The 20848-nt window shown below is 57.8% G+C and overlaps 1 long non-coding RNA gene across 1 annotated transcript; it reads left to right on the forward strand.

Annotated features, from left to right (window-relative positions):
* Window positions 1-11344: 11344 nt before the first annotated feature.
* Window positions 11345-20695, forward strand: LOC121098691. The gene is made up of 2 exons (XR_005831323.1): window positions 11345-11474; window positions 14552-20695. It is a non-coding gene; the product is annotated as an uncharacterized LOC121098691 (long non-coding RNA).
* Window positions 20696-20848: the final 153 nt, after the last annotated feature.

The following is a 20848-nucleotide window of genomic DNA, read 5'->3' on the forward strand; positions in this document are numbered from 1 at the left end:
AGGACCCAGGTGCTGCCCCCCATAACCCGGTGTCACTCTGGAGCCTTTGAACACGGTGACACTGGGGCCTGGCCCAGAGCCTGGTGACACTCAGGAACCCCAGACCCAATGCTGGGCTCAATCTCCATCAATGCCCCCCTCCAGCCCCCCCAGTTCCCTCTTGCCCAGGGCAGCACAGGCTGAGCGAGGGGCATAAACCAGCTTTGCAGGACGAGGGATTTGCATTAATTAACCCACCTTTGATGCCAACGGTGCAATTCTGCAGGCAAAGGGGTCCCGCTCCCCACCCCAAGAGGACACTGAGTGGCACCGGGCGGTTCATCAGAAGGCAGAAATACGCAGCACCCACAGCAATTTGGGGCAAGCAAACCCCCAACCCAGCTTCTGAGACAGGCTTAATTAATTAAAACGGCCACTTAGGCTGCTTTGATGCAGTCATTGCGGTGTGGCACACCTGGAGGAATCAGCCCTCCCCTTCCATTCAGTGCTGCCCACAATCCTGCCCTCAGAAAACACCTAATTGGGTTAATGAGGAAAGCCAGAAGGCTGTTGGGTTGGTTTACTGGTGGGGAAAGGGAGTTTTCAAAGGAGTTCCTTGCTGATTCAGTATCCCGTGGGAAAGATTAAGGTCTGTGGGTCCTGAAAACCCAGATTCAGTCTGTCCTAGCAGGGTAGCCTGGACACATCGCCACAACCAGTGCATTACTGGTGCCAGGGATACTGGTACCCGTATCCAGCTCCCAGGCCTGTGAGAAACCCTGACGGGAGGAAAAACATATTCAGAAGAGACAAACCCCGGAGGACTCAGACCTCCATCCCCAAACCACGCTCTTTCCAGCTCCCGGATCCCAATGTTGATGCACGTTTCTGGCCTTTGGTCCCGTTTCCCTTTCCAGCCTATTGGGCACAAAATGATCAATTCTCCCAGGTAGCTGGGAGCTCCGCCAGCGCCTGCACCGAGAGCCAGCGGCAGAGCGATGGCTGTAACTCTCCCCCCTGCCCCCCGGGAGACATGAAGCCAGGCTCCGCTCCGTTAAGCCTGTCCCGGGCAGGGAAAAGCAGCTCCACACGTGCTGGAAGTGGAAGAGACGCATCGTGCTCCTGATTTACCGCCCTGCAAAATCCCCAGCGTCTGCTCAGCTCATTGCGACGGCTCCGAGCATCTCACGGGGGCCCCGGCGGAGCTTGGCAGGGCAGAGGGGAGTTTGGCGGATGCAGACCAGCCTGGGAGGGATGCGGTGTGGGTCAAAGCCTGCCAGGAGCCCCTCAGGTTTGCAGTCAGCTTTCACCCCCTCTCCGAAGGCACGGTGCATTCCGTGTTTTTGATGTGGAATCTTGTTGCCGTCCCTCCTGCGGAGCACGCTTGCTGCTTGCAGGGAGAAGCAAACCTGGAGGGCAAGGATGGAGGGCTGGGCTGGGAAGGGAAAGTGAGGCTCGGAGCCTCGATGGGATCCCCTGCCCCCTCCTGTGGTGACACACGGGGGACAGGCACTCAGGTGTTCGTCAGCAGGGAGAGAGAAACGTGCCCCACAGCATGTCACTTCCATGGGGGACCAAGATCCCTCTGTGGGGACGGTCCCACGCGACTGCCCAGGGGTTGGGGTGCAGTCGGGGGTCTGGGACAAAGCCATGGGGGAGAGAAGCCAGGAGACATCACAGGTTGTGGAGGGGCTCCTGCCCCCCCTGAAATTCAACCCAATGCAGGGCTGGTGTGAGGACAGACTCTCCCAGCCACCCCAGTGCAGACCAGCATCAGGCTCGTCACACGCACCAGGAAGTGCCCAGCGGTGGGAGAAAAAACTTCCTCATTTCCAGAGGTGGAGGTTTTTATTGCACCCCGACACTGTCTCCATAGGGAGATAGGTATGAGCTTGGGAGGGCTGGGGAAGCTGCAGAGCCCACGGGCTGCAAATCCCGGCAGCAGAAAGCTCTCTGCACACCCAGAGATTAAACAAAAGAAGATCAGGTGACCTTATTAAGGGGGTCTTAAGCAAAGGGAAATCAAGCAACCTTATTAAGAGGGGCTGAACCAGCCATTCAGCTCCCCTGCTCCTGTGCATCTCCACAGCGAGCAGGGATGAGCCTACTCGAGCTGGGGAGGGGGCAGTTCCTGGGGCACAGGGGACTCGATGACACCTTGAGGTGTCACCAACTCTCCCCTGAGGATGTAAAGAACTCCCTTTGGCTGAGCAACCATCACCAAAGTGTGTTGCTGACTGGGAAACCGAGGCACAGAAAGATTCCCCAGCTGTATCCGAGCTAAAAAAAAAAACAAAAACAAAAACAAAAAAAAAACAAACCAAAAACCTAGACAAGGCTGGGTCCGGGCTCTGCCATGAACGTGCACACTCAGGACTGGAATTTCAGGTGATGGCCCAGGCTGTCATGCTGCAGACGGTGCCAGTGATGGGCACAGAAGATGCCACGGGCAAGAAGCTCTGGCTATGGCTGAGGTTGATCCAGAGACTTGGGCTCCAAAGGAAAAAAAAAAAAAAAATATATATATATATATATATATACCCCAAACCCCAGAGAGCCCGGTACTTTTCCAACACCAGCCTGAGCAGCGGGAACAGTCTGGATTAAAGCAGAGCATGAGTAATGTCTCCCCTGGAAGAGCAGTGCTCCGGAGAGCCAGCGAAGGGCTGATACCACGGTTGAACACAGACGCATTTCCATAAACGCTGGAGCAGCAGCCTATAAATAACCGCCTGAATTTACCGCTGCTCTCATGTGACCCTGATCCCCGCATTTTCGGCTGCCATCTGTCACCATGGAAATGGCATCACAGGGCCACCAACCATTCATTCATAAGACTGGTCCAGGGGAGGGGGCCCGGCATGGGGGAGACGTCGCCAAGGCTTTTTAAAAGGTGAAAGTTGTGATTGGGGGAGGAGAAAAATACAGCGGGGCGAGTGGGTGAGGATGGAGCGGTCCTTCACAAGAGGGATGCGGCACAGCCTGCCTTTCCCAACCCCCTGCAGCCAGGCAGGGGCACCCGGCAGAGCCACGGGGAGGGAGGGACAGTCGGACAAACCCAGATGGACAGAGAGCAGGGATGGACACAACGTTTGCAGGGATGAATGAATCCCTCCCTGGTCAGCCCCCAGCAGTTTGGAGCATCATGAGGGTGCTGCCAGCTTGGGGAGATGCATTTACCCCTCCTGGCCGCAGGCATCACCCTGCACCTTGGGGAGGAGACGGCTGCCTTTATAATTCACCTTAATGCCTCCTCCGCTGGTGGTTTCCCCCCCAAAGCAGAGTGCAAACAGGGAGGGATTAACAGGACAGTGAGCGTGGAGCTGTCAGTATGCTCAGAAGATGATTTTCCACCTAAGCTGTCAAGCCGACCTACATTCAAGTGATAATAATCGAAGGGGATAATGCCCTCCGGTTTCTAAATATGTATTTGCCTGCAAAGCCAGGGCCTGTCGCGGCTCGTTCGAGGCCGGGCGCTGCTAACGCGGAGGGAAAGGAGCAGAGCCTGGGAAAGGAGAGCCCGGCCTGACTCAGAGCAAAGGAATTTCTGGCTCTTACAGAGCATTTTCCATGCGAGGATCCCAGCCCGCTGTGCCAGGCTGCTTCCCCCATCCCATGGGGCCAAGGGATGCGCCCAAGGTGAGGCGGTGGCACAGCCGGGATCCCAACCAGACCATTCCTCTTGGATTTGTCCTCTCTATCCCAGAGATGCCCCCTCATCATCATCACGAGGGGGCACAGGGACACCTTGAGCCGGTGGCCATTAAGCCCACGCAGACGTGATGGCACATCCCAGGGCTCCCAAACCTGCCGGGTCACTCGCGCAGGATGACAACACCGCGGGGTACCGTGTCACCAAAAGAGGAGAAAATGCCAGACAGCCCCAACTGGAAACATCACGAATCATGGAGAAAATAACCTTTAAAAGAAACCTCCACCGTTTATTAGTGATCTTAATGGACCCAGCCCCAGTGCCCCTCCATGCACTCACCTGTTGGTTGATGTTCTCTGGGGCTGCAAGGAGCAGGGACCATCTATTTTTGGCCTGGAGCTCATGTCTAAAAACCAAAAGGGTGGTTGGGAGGAGGCAATAAGCCGTGTCTGAGCGCAAGAAGAAAACCACACTGTTTCGTTCAGCCCCGGGGGACGAGCATGCAGGGAATAAAGGGGACTCTGCACAATAGAAGGAAAAATAATAAACCCCAGCACAGGCGTAGGAATGAGAACCATGTCCCATCGCCCCTGGGCAAGGGCTCCTAGCAGCGGGACAACGCGCTTTAAAGAGCTGCTGCTCCTGAGTTCTGGTCTTAATTTTCTTCACATGCCGAGCTGCCATCGGAGCAGCCGTGGCCAAGTCTGCGTTGTGCAATGGGGCCAGTTCATGAGCGCCGGGGCCGGGTGGCACCACAGCGGCTCCAGCTGCAGCAGCGGAGCAGGCTCCGCTTCCAGGTGGCTCTGGTGGTCTGGATGGGTCTTTTTGGAGGGGCTCTGGGTGATCTCAGAGAGTTTTTGCCTGTAGCTTGGCTGATATTTCTTCCCTACCCCAGCCAGCCCCATGGTCCTGCCCCTTGCTGCCTGCGCCCCCCGGCTGAGCCACCTCCATCCTCCAGGAGGGTTTGCAGTGGGATAGACCCCAAAATCCCCCCCTCACAGCCAGATCCAGCCCTCCCCGCGCAGCACAGAGGCCTGAGTCAGAGACCTGGGATGGTCCCAGCACCTGGCCCTGCTCTGGGGAGCCGCAGGATCCTTGGACGTTCTGTCCTTGGAAATGAAAACAAAAACCCTTCAAAGGGCTGCTCGGCCTCAGATCTTCTTGCATGACCGCTGCCGGCTGCGCCATTCGTTCCTGGAGGAATAAAGAGAGATCTCAGCCTGCCTTTGGGCCAGCTTCTTTGAGTGGTGACTTGACCCCTTTCTGGGTCCCAAAAGCAGGACGCAGCCCGGTGAGGAGGGAGTTTGCTACAGCCTTGTCCGATGCTGCCCAAACCAGCACATGGCTTGTTCCTCCGATGCTCACCCTGACTGTGCAACCTGCCTGGCAGATTCAACAGGGCTCAAAGTGCCAAAACCGGAGGATTTTCACCCCAGCCCACATCTCCTGGGGACAAAAAGCATGTGCTGGAATCCTGAGCCACCCCTGCCAAGCTGCTCATCATGCCCCTGCCACCCCTGGGGAGATAACCCCCAGCCACTTGGCACCTGGCATCACTCCCTACCCAGCTACGGAGAAGCAGCCAAATGCCATCCAGCCGGTCCCCCCCAGTAGCTGCTTTCAACAGAAGTCATGGAAAAACTGCCCCGGGGCCGTGCAGCCGCAGCCCTGGCTACCGGGAGCAGATGGGAACCAGCTGGCCACCTGCGGTCCCCAAACCGCCCGCCACCGGCCAGCCCATCTCACGGTCCCCAGCCTGCCCATGCAGCTCCTGGGTCACCGCAGGGGCCGAGGGAGCCGCTGGAATAAGGGAACGGAGACAGCGAAGCTGCCGGCTTCAGCTGGGGGATGCTTCCCACCGGATCCTCAAGGCTCCCACGGGACTTGGTGCGTGGAGCGTCGGCTCCTGTTTCACCAGCTGCCATGTGATTTTGTCCTGGGTATATTTTAAGCACTGCCTTTGACGTCACACCTTCTTCCCCAGGATGCTGCTTTTCATACGTTTCAGGCAAAACGGTCCCCAAATCTCCCCCTCAGCTCCCCCTCACCAGGCACTGAGCTCCCCTGGCCTGAATTCCCCCGGCCCCTGCGGTATTGCCTCCCCGCAACCAGGTCACCCCTTAGCAGCTGAGTGGAGCTGAGGATGAGGGAGGTGATGTTTAATTATCTCCCTTGGAAAAATAAGGAAAAGGTGGAAAACACACAGGCTGTGAGATGCCCAGCTCACCTCGGCAATCAGACTCGGAGCAGGACCGGTCCATCGGCCCCACAGGGTGGATGTGGGAAGCAAGGCATCGCGAGATGGAGCCGCCCAGGGTGGTGGGTTCACTCTGCTCCCTCCTTCCTTTTGGAGCTGGGTACGAGTGAAAAATCCCACCCATGCCCCAACCCACCACCCTGACCAGCCCCATTGGGCCTGACATCGGGCTCCCTGCATCAAACTGGGAGCCAGACCCCATCCCTCCCCTCCATCCCAGCTGCTCTCCTGCATTCATCCCAGCCCCAAGTGAATTGCTGCATCCCACTCCAGACCGGGAGCAAGCCTCCAAACCCCTCGCCTCCCAGGCCTGAGCACCTCACAGAGCAGGATACAGCCGTGTGGGGAGAAGGGCAGGGATGGAGCAGCACGGCCGCTGTGCTTGCTCCAGCGGCTGGGGAGTGTTTGCAGCACTGCAGCACAAACACACCCTGAGCTCTGAGCTCTCCTGGCTTGTCCCAGAAACAGCCGCTGCCTGTCCCCGGAGACCTTCACCGGAGCCTTGCTTCACCTCCCAGCGAGCTCTTCGGGCTGACCCACGGTCGGTGGAGAGCAGCAAAGAGCAAAGATCCGGCCTGTTTTTTCCCCGGGAATTTTTACCTGCAGCTCCATCTCAGCACATCCCACTGGATCTCGGTGCCAACACCGGGCACGCAAGTTGCCTCCTTGTCCTTCCTCGGAGGTCCCCAAAGTCAGGCTGCCACAGAGATGCCGTGGGGGTACCCACTGCCCTGTACATGGCACAGACCCACCTCCAACATCCTTGCAAGCACCCCTGGCCCAAAAGAAACCCAAAATATCTGGCCGAAGGAGTTTCCTTACCCCAAACCCTGGGCACAGTTATGTTTTTGTCTTTGCATCCCCTGGGCATCACCCTTCCAGGTGTTTCCATGGGCTTTCCGGCATCTCACCTGCTGCTGGGATGTCTCCGGCTGCAGTTTAGCCCCCAGTGCAGCCATATCAGTGAAGGGACAAAACGCAGGAGGTCTCAGGGCTGGGAGAGGTCACTCGGAGGACTGAAGCAGCTGATAAAAAAAAAAAAAAAAATCCCATCCCAGCAGTTCAGCTGGAAATGATCATCCACATGAAGACAAGCGGGTTGGGATGAGCTGCCCTCCCCTCCCTCCTGCCCCTCAACCCTCCAAGCTCCCTGCATGAGGGGGTTTCACTGCGCTTTCAGGACAGACCAAGCCCCAAGGTATGTGAATCGCTGCTGGAGAGAGGAGCCTGGATGCCATCCCTCGCCCTCCCTGCTGAGCATCCATCCACCCAGCGAGACAGTCGCCCGTGGGGCTGCTTCTCCCCTGCCTCGGTGCCGAGAAGCCGCTGATGCTCGGCCCCTCTGGAGCCCTCTCCCATCAGGAAGAGCCGGGCTGCCCTACTATAGCTGGCACGAACAAAGCCATCTCCCGGCCCTTAGGCCCCCTGGGGCTGATTCTTCTTCTCTCCCACCCAACAGCACAGACCCAGCCCAGCTGGAACAGGGCCAGGAGGAGAAATAGGCTCGGGAGAGCTCTGAGGAGCATTTCTGCCTGTGAAGCATCTCCTGGGCTGAGCTGGGGGGGTCCAGCATGGCCATGCTGCCCCGTCCCCCTCACACCAGGGATGCGGGCTTATGACTTGGGCATCCTGCACCGAGGCAGGATTTGCTGCAGCTTTGCAAGATGTTGGGAGAGGGGAATTTTTCAGCCGAGGCAGGGCTTGCTGCAGCTTTGCAAGGAGCTGGGAGCAGGAGATTTTCCTCCCCAAGCCTCCTTACCTGGGCAGGGGTGACAGCAGGAGATGGCTCTGCTGAGGGGAGACGTGCTGGCCATGCAGGGTGGTGGGTGGTACCCCTGGCCAGAGCGGGGCTGGCTGTGGTTTGGGTCTGGCTTTGTACCTGTTCAATCCTCCCGTGTTTCTCCTCCTTTTTCCCAGTGCCTTCTGTGCCAGCTGCAAAGCAGGAGTCCCCCTGCCATGCCCCATCCCTTCCCCTGAGGCTCCAGCACCGCCTGGAGCCAAGCAAAGCTGGAGACAGCGCTGACATCAAGGAACGCTTCATGGGATGGGGAAAGGATTTACTCAGGGCTCAGCGAACAGAACTTCAACAGTGCTTGGAGCTTCTTCAGCGGTGACACAGCAGGATCCTGGCTGGGACCCCCCAGGGCATCCTCCCACAAGAGCACCTCGAAACCAGCCATTCAGGGACCTCCCAGGACATCTTCCAGTGGAAACACCCACCCAGCTCAGCCTTTATGTGGGAAACCATCCAAGCAACAACCGCCTGTCGGTCCCCATCCCGTCCCCCCGCCAGCATCCCCACGGCTGTCGGCACACCGAGCCGCTGCCAAGACAGCAGCACGCTCCATTGTCCGGGTCAGGCTTTAACCGCTGCCACCCGAGAGGAGGTTTGGACACCCAACAAAACTGGCAACGCCAAAGAGACCCCAGAGGAGGTGAAGAGACAAAAAAAATGGAGAAATCAACCCCCAAAAAACAATGCATCTTCTGGAGGATGGGATAAATCCTATCGTCCCCGCTGCAGGGCTCGACCTCGGCTGAATGACACGGCCACCGCCGCTGAGAAAGGGACCGCAGAGGAATGCGGCCACGTGGGGGTCCCCGGCAAGAGGGGGGGGAAGCATGGGGGATATTCAAGTTTGGGAGAGAGGATTGCAAAGCCCGTGGCCTTTTGAGCCACAGCCCAGTCAGAGGCCAGTTCTCCTGGCTCAATTTCAGCTCACCACCTGGAAATGTAACCCCTGGGCAGAGCCAGGGGGGCTGAGCTCAACCCAGGACCTGGGGAGGGGGCTGTGAATCAAGGGGAGGGCCGGGGGGTGCAGAAGGAACCTGAATAAAATAGGAACCATTCAACCAGGCTGATTTTATGAACATTTTAACCTTCCCTTCTCTGTTACCTAGAATTTACAGCCCCTACAGCATCTTCTGATGCTCGGAGCTGGAGCCAAGGGCACAAAACACACAGCACCATCTCTCTGCAGCTGGGGATGGGGGGGGAATCGGATGGAACCAGGTCCCAGCCCCCATTGTGCCTTAGTTTCCTCACTTAAGAAGATGTGTCCTCACCTAAACACCTGAGCTCAACAGATGAGGCTTTGGGTTTGCATTGTGCACCTCCATTCAGGGTGGAAATAGGGGCTGGGGATGCAGGTGAAGGCAGGGGTCCTGCTTTGGGGAAGGGTTGGGAAGTCCCAGGGGGAATAAGTCAGCAAAAATAAGAATAAGAGGAGTGAGGAGAGAGAATGAGGAAAGGGAAGAGTGAGGAGGTGGCAGTGGCAGGGAGACAGACTGCAGCGACCATCTGCCGCGGGTGCTTTTAATTGCTTGGGCTTATTTCAGCTCCGCTACCTTGGCTCTGCTGCAAGAGCTGCCAGTGATGGGAGATGGTCCCTAGCACCTGCCTGGACTGCAGGAGACCCTCAGGGATGGCACAGGATGGGGCTTAGCCCCCAAAGCAGCCCAGGTGCAATGGGGGAAAAAGAAAGGAGCCAGGGTTTGCAGGGCTGAGCTGGGGAGAGCAGCATCTGCGCCAAGGATGGGACCAGCCAGGCTCCATCACCAAACCACCCACTGGCACCAGGGACCCCCAGCAACCGGCTCTGGCAGAGCCACGCTGGAGCAGGGAAGGAAGAGCTGCTCAGAGCAGTCACAGATGCTTTACACACCCAGGCAGATGCCCCAATGCCTCACAGCTTTTTAACGGTGCCTCAATTCAAGCACTCGCACTTGAGAGGAGGACATACACCTGGGGCTGCTGAGCTCTGCTCCAGGCTATAATTATCCCCCCTCTCCCACAGCAGCTCCTTCTGTACCACCTGCACCTCCCAACACCTGCCTCTCCCTTCCCATCGCTGCCCTCCTGCCTGCCCCTTGCCCAAACCCCTCACGCAGGGGTCCCCTCTCCTGCAGTGTTGCTTTCCCCGCACCCCCAAATCACTTACTCCAGCCTGATGCCAACTGGCAAGAGTGGACACACACACACACAAAAAAAAAAAAAAAAAAAATCACTGGCCGTAAATTTGGGCATCCCCTGCCTTCCTCAGCCTGGGATCTCTCTCGCCAGATCATGAACCCCCATCAGGGGACCAGCGCTGTGCTGGCAGCCAAGGCCACCAGCCCCTGCCACGCTGCAGCTCACTCTGGGGGGCTTTGGGGGTCCCCACCACAGGTCTTTGCCTCAGCCCTACCATAACACAAAGAATAACAGCAAGCCACCAGGCTCCCCTCAGCCCTTTTATCCTTCATTTGGGGGGGGCAGGGTGGGAGGGAAAACCCAGCTGTTAATTATCCCTTCATCACATATGCAAAAAGCCAGCTGCCCATTGGCTGCACTGCATGAATCTACTCATAGGATGGAGCATCCACTCTCCCACTGGCTTAGTGGCCAGCGCTGATTTACGGGCTGAGCATCGCCTGCCCTTTGGGGGGTCTCCAGGCTCTGGAAAGGCCCCAAATCCCTGGCTGGGCTGGTCCGGATCTGCCCACCACCTCTGCAGATCCCATTAACCAGGGCCTGTTAATTGTTTGCATGCAGTGGGGACAGCCCTGGGTGGAAAACGGGGAGGATGCTGCTCCACGACCCGCATGTCTCCATGCGCGCAGGGAAAAAACAGCAGGAGCTACAGATCCTGGCTCCTGGCACCGTGGGGTTTTGCAGGGGAATCCTATGGGGAACCCCAGTATCTCCATACTGGGAACGCTGGGAATGCTGAGCTCTCTATGTAGTCACAAGGATCACCTACATCCTGCAAAACTGCTGGGGCTTAGGATTCAAAGGGGAAAAGACAGCCCATCTCCCCACATCGGAGGGGATCAGGGTGGTCCGGTCGGGAAGCTGAGGGGTTTGGCCAAGCACCGGAGCTGTGCATCCCTCACCTGAGTATTTCCAAACAGGATTAGTGCTGCCAGCAGATTAAATGTGTTGTGCGTGGGGTTTAATGTCCTTCCCGAGCAAAGTTTGATCCTGAAACCCAAGGCTACAGCGAGCTGCAGCATCCGAATTCCAGCTGTGATGAGTTTGTCAGGACTCTGCTAGTGCTCCATCTCTGAGCCGCTCACCAAGCCAAGTGGGTGAAGTCATGCTGGAAAAGCCAAAAGCTGGGGATGGACCTGGTGGAGGGGAGGGCAGGGGGGTGGGGGGGGATTGGCGAGCCCAATCAGTGTTGTGTGTTTCAGGGGGAGCCAGCAGGTCCCCGTTAGACCCTAAGCCCAGGCACCTTCTTTCCAAAAATCTGGCCCAAAGGGACAGCCGAGGCAAAATTGAGAAGATACAGCCAAAGTGATCACTCACCAAGCGGCTTAACGCAATCAGCTTAGAGCACCGATGAGAAAAACCGCCACTGAAAGAAGCCAGATCCTTAATCTTGGAGCTAATCCTGCTCCAAGCCCTCCCCTCCCTGCCCCATCCATCTGCTTGGGACTTCACCCTCCTTTTTCCAGTATCCCAGGAGGGTTTATCCAGGAGGGAGCAGGATCAGGCTGAGGACAGACCAAGTGCCGGGGACATCTGCCTGCAAACACACGGGAGGAAAGGTGAAAGCGAGCCGGTGGGAGCCGTCTGTGACCCTGTCATGGGGAATCCCGCAGGTAAGGTGGCAGCTGGCACGCGTGGAGCTGGGGAGAGAGGCCGATATTTGGGGGGAACCCACTGCTGCTGTGATAAACCCTGAGGGTCGGGAGTTTGAGCGTTAAAAGGGGGGAAAGGGATGACTGGAAAGGGGTGTCTTCAGCCGCCGCGTGAGCAGGATGCGGCCGAGGCACCAACCTGCACCCACAGGGTCCCCTCCCCAAGAAAGGCACGGACCCTGCTCCTGATTTACCCCCGGACCAGGAAGGGATCCCAGGAGCTGGGATAGCAAGCCAGCTCTTCTTCCCATCTCATTTCACCAGGTAGTTGCCTCTCCCAATTACACAGTTAGCACAAGCAAAGGTAATTACAGAACGGAGGTCTATCAGCATACAGCCACCGCCGTGATTTTGGGTGGCAAGCGGAGGAGTGAGATGTTTGGGGGGGACGATGCTGGGAGGCAAATCACCTCCAAAAAGCGGGGAAGGGGGACAACAGGGCAGCCTCGCACGCACATTTGCACACGCATGTGTGCTAACAGCCGCTATGGGCGCATTAACAGCTTGGTGGAAGGATGAATTACGGAGCCAGGCAGCCGCCAAGCAATTTGGGATCACGGTGAGTTAATTACATTAGTGCACACAGGTCCTATGCCCCGATCCTCCTTTTACTCCAGTGCAGGGCTCAGGTTTGCAGCATTTTTCAGCTTTATAACCGCCCGGAGGGAGGCATTAATGGCCGGGTGGAAGGATAAATTGCAGAGCCGGGCAGCTGCTGGCAGTTTAAGATTGTAACGTGTTAATTATGTTAAAGGCACTAAATAATTTCACTGCGTTGATGAGGGAAGGGAGGGAGGAGGTGGTGGCAGGGAGATTCTCCAGGGAGATGCTCCAGGAGGCTGTGGCATGTCCAAGGCACTGGAGGGGATGGGGTCCCCACAGCCAAGGATGCACAGGCACCTTATTCCCACCGGTTCCTTTGGAAAAGGCAAGGTTCTGAAGTGCAGTAGCCTGAGCTAGAGCTGTTCAGAGCCTGAGCACGTTGCTTTGGACAGTCAGGGCTGGAGAAGGCATCTCCCCCGCAGTGATGCCGAGCCGAGCCAGGCCGGTGCCGGCAGCGGGCTGCACGGGGGAGGATGGCAGGGAAACACTCCGTCCTTGCAGGGAAGAAACTGGCAGCCCCGGAGAAGCCCCTTTCCCCCGGGAGACCCCCTTACCCCTGGGGACACGGCTCGGCTGCGCGGCCCGGGGGGAACGGGCAGGACCCGCAGCCCTCCGGCAGGGCTGGCCCCGGGCCGCCCACCCTCCCCGCCGGGGTCCCGCTGTCACCGGCTGGCCGGGGTCCCGTTGTCACTAGGTGGCAGTGGAGCATCTCCGTGTGGCTCTGGGGGGAGCTGGGAGCCTCGGGAGACACCCACCCACCCCACCCCCCCGCCGAGCCCTTCCCATCCCCTCCGGGCAGACCCCGGAGTGATGCCCGGAGCCATCCCATCCCAGCGCTGGTCCAAAGGGATCCCAAACTGGATCGCAGCAAACCCAGGCTGCAAGGCACCGGTGTTGCCCTGGATACAGCCCGTTTTTTTGGCTGAGACTTTATTTGGGTGGAAAAAATGAAGATCTTGGCTGTTTAGCAGGGATTTCTCCTGCAGCCGTCTCGGTTCTGGACTCACGTGCGCTGCCCACGTTTCTGCCCCAGACAGACCAGGCGCAAGCGTGATGCGAGTCCCAAATTCTCCACTCGATCCCAGTGCTGGATATAAACCCCCAGCCTGTGTACAGACCCCAGCTGTCCCCTCATAATGTGGGCCAAGCGTGGGGACCCCGTGTTATACCAGCCATAAACAGAGGAGACAAGACGGACCCTGGCGCTGCCATCTCGCTGGGGTAAAACCAGACTCTAACACAGGCACAATCCCATGGGAACAACCCGCCATGAGGAATTAAACTGCCCAGCCGAGCTGGCAGAGGAGCAGCTGGTGCCAGCATTCCCAAACAAGGAATTCCCCAGGAAAAATCAGTTTAGTTCAACCGCTGCAGCAGTTGGCACATGGCTACAAACCCATCTAGGAAACAGGTCCATTAAATCAGCCTGATTTCTGGGCATGCACCAGCTCTGGTTTTACAGTCCCTCGAGCACGGCACTCCATCTACAGCAGAGTAGATTTTTGGAGATGTTTTCCTGCCTCAGCATCGCACCTTCCCCCTACCCTCCAGGACCAACTGCCAGGATGGAGGAGTCCTGGAGTTCAGTCAATTCCTGCCTGGGAAAAAGATACCGAACCTGGAGCTGGTCCCTCTCCAGCACGGTCAGGTCTGGGATGTGCAGCTCCAGGCTGAAACACCTGATCAAAATGCACGGAAATAGCTGAAAAGGGAGAAATTCACCCCAAATTCCAGACTAGCTGGAGGGGCAAAACCCTCAGACCCAGCAAAGCTGAGGGATGTCACAGCACAGGGAGGGGACAGTGCAGCCCCCAGGGTGCAGGGATGGGGTGAGGTCAGGGAATGGATTTACCCTGAGCCGGGTTGATGAAGGAATGAAATAAGTCAGAATTGCTCAGCTCCTCTGGTCCATGCTGTGCAGAGAGCATCGAGATGCAGAGCTGGTGTGATACGAGACAACCCCTCCAAGACCAGTATCTCACCGGCACTTTTATCTGGCAAAATCCACAGTACCATCACCTGCCCGATATAGGCTCCCAGACCAGTTTGGGAGGGAGATGTGAGGGTTCATTGCTCTGTTTGGGCACGGCCAGGCCAGACCCCACGCGAGGGGAGGTGAAGAGGTGTGGGAGAACCGGGCAGAGCCTTGTTTTGCAACCCGACTCTGATTCTACCAGAGCACAGGTGGGATCTGCGAGTCCCTGGGGGCTCAGCGGCCACGGCAAAGCCGAAAAAAGGGAATGAGATTAAATCACAGCAAACATCCAGTTATTTACTGGGGCTTCGGTGGGTGCAGGTGTGTCTGGCAGCTTTTAACCATGCAGAGCCAGCGCCGCTGGCAGAAATCCGGGTGATGCAGTCCAGCCGCAACGCCGGAGAGCGGCACTAAGACCACATCCATCCTCCAAAGGGATTTTTTTTTTTTCCTTTGGCAGCGAGGAGGAGGAGGAGGAGGGAAAGCAGCGAGATCTGCTCATTCTCAGCTGTGTTTCCACAGTCCCCCAGGACCTGCATTCCCTGACACCAGGGCATCGGATTTCCACGGCTGAGGATCAGCCTCTTATCACCGGGGTCTGCAGGAAATTGGGACTGATGGGGGGCCCTGGGAGCCAGCACCGGCTTTGGCGGCTGATGCCTTCGGATCGGCTGCTGCTGGCATGGGCACAGAGCCCGGGTCCCTTTGGGGCAACCAACCCTACAGGTGGGGTAAAACATACTGGGGTGCACCCCAGGGGGGTATTTGGGATTTACCCTGAGGGTTGCTTGTTTGGGGAGGGCACAGCACTCACCTCCTGCCTTCTTGCATCCCCACACGGCTCCTGGGACCGGGATGTGAAATAGGGTAGCAGGGAGAACACGAGCTTGTGCTGGGCTCTGTAGCCAGCGTGGCAGGGAGCCCTCCTCGTCCTCCTCCTCCTCCTCTTCTACAGGCTGCTCTGACGGGAGAAGAGAGGAAAGATATTTGCAGGGAGCCTCCAAGAAAAGAAACCCTAAGAGCCTGACCCCACGTCCCGTTACCCCTCGGGAGCTGGGTTTAGCCCTCAACCTCTGCCCTAAAGCACGAAGAAAACAGGAGACAGCAGCTCTTGACCAGGAGCCTCTCCACCTGCTGTCAATCACCCTGCCTCAGGGCAGCTGATGCCAGTGATTGACAGCAGCTCAGGATGGGGCTGAGCCCCTCCACCAGCATCTTCCTTGCTCTCCCTCCCTCCCAGCCCGTCCAGCTCCTCGGAGGAGAGCTACCCCACACCGGATCCGTCTGCTCCGTATTTATTAAAACAACAAACAGGGGCTGTGCCTCCAGGTGCCCCCGCGCATTCCTGTGGGGCCGGCAGAAGCCGGAGCCGGCAGCGGGTGCCTTGGAAAAAAAGCATCATCCTGAACCCAGCTGTCCCGCCAAGCCACCCCGTGGGATGGGGCTCCCCATGGGAAGGGAGGGGGGTTGTGGCAGCCCTGCGAGGTGGAGGGGTCCCAGCAAGAAGCCGAGGGGTGGTGGGATCATGGACCTCATGGTGATGCACGACTCCTGCACCTGACTCCTGCCGAGCAGACGCATTTTTCCTTCCTATAGCAAATGCATTTTCTGCCCTGTTCCCACCCAGGGAGGGTGTTTCTGCTGCTCTTTTGGGGCTGGATACAACCCCTCGCTCCTGCCTTAGGCGGCTGCTCTCACCCAGAAGCTGTTGTGTTAATGGGCAAAAGCTGGGGGGGAGCAGAATTAATCCTCTGTGCAGAGCCATGGGGAATCGGCTGGGCTGGGAGATGCCCCTGCTGGAATCAATGAAAGGATGGATTTCATCCTGCAGGACGACACAGCCCCGATAGGGTCAGCGTGTCCCGCGCTGCCGGCGTCTGGCCTCCTTTGAATGAAACAAATTAATGAAATTACTGCAAGTTGGACGGACACAGAGGAGGCTCTGTGCCTGCCTCCGTGAAAAAGCATTCCCACATTCAGCTCCCTGGCGTCGCCTCTGTGCCAGGGACCGCAGCATCTGTGGGGCACGCTACGCAGGGCAGGAGCAAGGGGATGCTGCAACATCCCCACCGCCCCAGCATCTGCTCTTGGTGCCCTGCTCCTGCCCAGGTTGGTTCAACAAAGGATGCTGCCATGCTGGAGGGATGGAGAGCAAACCCACAGAGCTGCAGCAAAACAGACAGCGAAAAAAAAAAAAGATTCTGCAGCACCCTTATCGCTCCCAGCCGCCAATTAACCTTCCCCATGCGATTTTAGCCTCTGCTCAGATCAGCAAGTCCCCAGGCATGGTTTGACTTGGGTTGAGAGGATGGGGCAACCTCTTCTTGGCTCCCCGGGGAGCAGAGGCACAGAGAGGGACATTCTGCCTCCCCTCTGCTGCCGCCGGCCCCGGCTAACAGCCGTGACTCCTCCGTGCGGCAGAGGAAGCGGGGTTAATGCCGAGGAAAGCCTCGGCCAGCTCATGCCCTCGGTGAAGTTATTGAATTTACTTCCCCCCAGCGAGCTGAAGGGAAGAGCAGCGGGGGCTGCCGCAGGGCACGCTGCGCCTGGGAGCCAGGTGGGACCCATTAAACCCCATCCTGGGGACAAGGCAGTGCTGTCCCACCGGTCACATGTGTCCCCAGGAGAAGGGTGGGGGGGCTCCGTTTCCCCTCACCCAAGCCACATCCTTCCAGAAGTGGGGCCAGGAAAAAAAGCCAGGAGCAAGGAAGGGTGGAGGGACAGACAGAGACTCGGTGGGGAAGGCACGAGGGGGGCAAAGGGGGGCTGCTGGTGTGGGTCAGATCCTGCTCCTGGGGTAGCTCCATCCATCAGCCTGAGCTTTAGACCAAAATATTAAGGCTGCTAAAATCTAGCCTGTGTGAGCACCTCTGTACCCCGAGAACCTCTGCCCCAGTGAAACCACCTCATACAGAGCCCCCCCTGCACCACAGGGTCCCCCGAGACCCCAGCACCCAGAGAACCATGTCCCTCCCACGCACCCAGCACAAGGGGCTCCATCCCCAGCTCCCTCCGTCACACGGGTCCCCTCTCCAGCTCCTCGCTCCAGCTTTCAGGGCTCTGCACAGCTGGGGTGGGGAGGTGAACCCCCAGCGAAGATGCTCAGAAAAAAGCAGCATCCAAAAAGATAATTACTGATTGACGCTTTTCCCCCAGAACGGCCCACTCTGCCCATTTCAAATGAGGGGAACCCCCAGCGAAGATGCTCAGCAAAAAGCAGCATCCAAAAAGATAATTACCGATTGACGCTTTTCCCCCAGAACAGCCCACTCTGCCCATTCCAAATGAGGAAGGTGGTGCCCACACCCCACCAGAATTTTTTCCCTGACTCAACCCCCGTAAAACACTCCTTTTCCCCCAAATTACCTGGACTTGAAGACTTTCCCACAGGCTTCGCATCCTGGGATCTCGGCTCTCTGGGGGATCTCTCCAGGAGCATCCTCTCCCGGGCGCTGGACCACGGGGTCAGCTGCTGAGTCCTTACCCCCTGCGCTGGGAGGCAGCAGCCCCTTCGACCCCCGTCTCCATGCAGAAAGGGCTGATCCTGGCTGTTTCTTCTTCCTCCCCAACGGCTCTGGGCACAGAGGTTTAATGTGAAAATGCTGTGGCCTCTTTGGGGAGCGGGAGGAAGACATCTTTTACTCCAATTTAGCAGAGCTCGCCTCCACTTATTGCTCTGAACTTCACCCCCTGCTGCTCCCAAGGCTTTGAACTGGCTCGGATCCCATTAATGGGGTTAAGCAACAGCAGGGAAAATGTAGGGTTAGTATCAGAGAAAATATAGGGAGCCTGCTGGTGCTTGGGGCCTGATTCTGCAGGATGCTTAGGCTCTCTATCACCTGGGACAGCCCTTTCTTTCGTGCCATGGAGCTGTACTTGATAAACACCCAACGCAGGGGAAAACCCCGGCACTGGAAAAGCTCAAGTCGTGGGAACCAAGTGGGGATGGATTTGGGGAAAGTACCAGGGCACACTGCTCCCCTCCGCCCTGTGGGCTCACACGCAGCGAGGTGCAGCTCACAGCCACGCTGCAGCACGGGGAACGGGACCCCGAGAGCCCCAACCCAGTTACCGGGGCTCGATCATCCACCAGGATGCGGGACCTCTGCCCAGTTCCCCCTCAGAGCTGAGCACACTCCCCTTTGCAGAGCCGCCACGTCTCCCGCTGTTGTGTTTATACCAATTAGCTTGCTCAAAGCAATTAACGAGCTCCAACACCTCCAGTCATCACCTTCCTATAACAGCAGTGTAAACAGAGAGCAGGGCACGTCAGGAGCTGGACCGCACCACTTTGGGATGGGGAAGAAAGCAAGGATGGAGATTTGCTTCTATAGGCGCATCCCACATCCGCTGAACTCCCAGGGGTTAAATTACCCTTTCCCAGCACTTCCCACCCGTCTGTCCCCAGTCCTCCTTGGGCTGGCAGAGGTCAAGGTCCCGGCATAATCAGGGTCCCTCGCTCTCAGAGGAGAGGAAAGGAGGTGCCAAGCTTCCCCGAAGCCTTCGCACCCCACAAGGGGGTCTCCACAGGTGAGTGCATCATCCAAAAGGGAAGGAGAGAGCAGAGGACCAACACTCCAGGCACCTGATCAACCCAAGGCACCTCTTACACAAGCTGCACGTGCTGGCCCGGTTCCTCAGCAGGAGGTTTTTTTTTTGGGTGCCGAAGAGTTTGGGGTGAAATTGCTTCAAAGTTCAATGGCACGGGTTTTGTTTCCTATCAAGGGACCTTTGAGATACGGAACAGCTCGCGGCTCCTCGCAGAGAGATTTGCAGTTGAAAGGTCAAAGCTGTTTCTGGTTCCCCTTATCAGCGTTGGCCGAGCAAGAAGGAAACCTTTCGCTGCCTGGGTCAGGTGGGGGAGGTCACGCCGGGGACAGAGCACCGGGGCACCGGGGCACCGGAGATGAGACACCGATGGCAGAAGGTGGGAAGAAACCCAGGAGACAGGAATTACGCCCTATCTCCAGACCTACAGCAAGGCCATGGAGGGGAGGGCTACCCTTCCCACCGCCCTGGCAGGCCCCACGGTCCCATCCGCTGGAGAAGGCAGCAGGACACGATGGGTTGGGGGACACCATTGCCCAAAGCGGATTTGCCCACTGCAGCTGTGGGGTTGGCCCCACTGGTGGCCACTCAGCTCCCTGGACCTGTTCCGCATCCCACCCAGCGCTGCTGAGTTTGGTCAGGCTTGCACCGTTGGGGTGCACCGATGAAGACCCGGGTCAGGTTTGGGTGCTGGGACCCCTCCAGAGCTCAGCAGGAACACGGTGGTGGCCAGGCGCAAACCCCCGGAGAAAGCCAGGAGCAGCGTTTGCTTTACAAGACGGAGATGTCCTGAGCCTGAAAGGAGTCCTGGCCCTGACAGACAGTTTCTCTGCAACCAAGCGATGTGACGTGTGTCCCATCCGACCACCTTTGCCTTCAACCCAACCAACCAGGTGCTAGAAACATCCTCCAACGATGGCAAAGCTCAAATGCTTCTGGGCTCAGCTCTTGCCCAACCCTGCCTTGTTCCCAGCCTTCATCCCCCTCTCTCTCATCCACCCATCCATCCATCCATCCATCCCGGACCACAGCACCACGGTGCCCACCCAACCCATGCTCTGAGCTGGTGGGCACTTTGATCTCCCCCTTCCCTGCTCCTGCCTGCTCCCGTTCCCCCACGAGCTGCTCCTCGCACCTTACACCAGCCGACCCAGCCAGGCTGGGAGCCGGGACAGGTGAAACAAATTGGTGGGAAGCACAAAGACTTGACAGCCCATCTGGTTTCCACACAACTCCCCCGGCACTCTCGGTGTTGTCACCTTTCATTCATCCTGGCAGGTACAGAGATTGCCACCAGCCTGATCTCTTGAAGTCCTGACACGCGCAACCCCGTTATGGAACTCCAAGAGCTGCTGCTGACATGCCTTTGGGAAAAGCAAAGCCCTCTGCAAAGCCCCGGCCTGGGAGGAGGGGAAAGCACATGGCGAGGAGGGGAAAAACACCCTCCCAGGTGCATGAAGGTGGCTCCTCGGGGTCAGCCTCCCCTCCCCAGGCTCCCTCCAGTTGGAAAGACCACCAAGCATCCCCAACCCATCCAAGGAAGTGCTGGTGGCGTATCTCCAACCCTTAACACCTAGGCCAGTGCCGTGTGCCTCAGTTTCCCCATCTGAAAGAGGAGCACTTTGTGCCCTGCCGTCGTCTCCTTGATGGGACCACGAGGGTAAAGACACATCCAGCACCCACCACCAAACCACAGCCTGACACGCCGACGGGCTGGAGCATCCCACATACGCTCCCACTCCTCTGTGCAGGGCTCAGCCAGCGGTGAGGCTCGGGCGTAAGGGTGAGCTCCGCTCGGATGGATGGATGGATGGATGGATGGATGGATGGATGGACGGACGGATGCGGTACGGGAGCAACAGCAGTGAGAAAATACAGCTCTCCTCCCCAGCGAGCCCCCAGGAATGGCTCCTTCCCCTCCTGCCCCCGCCACCAGCCACCAAAAAAAAAAGCCGATTACTTTCAGGTGTCAGCCAGTTAATAAAATAAATCTTCCCCTTAAGGAAAGAGGAGGTTTGCATGGGGGGGATTTTTTTTTTTTTTTTCTTCCAAAGGCTTAAACACAAACCAGAAGGCAACAGACTCCGGCACATTGGCTCCACTGTCCTTTCGGGACGCAGTTGGAGACACTTGGCTTTATTTTTTTTTCCCCTTGTTTCTCTCCCCCCCAAAAAAATTTCCCTGATTTTTAGGGGCTGCTACAAATTGA

The sequence above is a fragment of the Falco naumanni genome, chromosome 17 (genome assembly GCF_017639655.2).
Source record: "Falco naumanni isolate bFalNau1 chromosome 17, bFalNau1.pat, whole genome shotgun sequence".
NCBI classification, from domain to species: Eukaryota; Metazoa; Chordata; class Aves; order Falconiformes; family Falconidae; genus Falco; species Falco naumanni.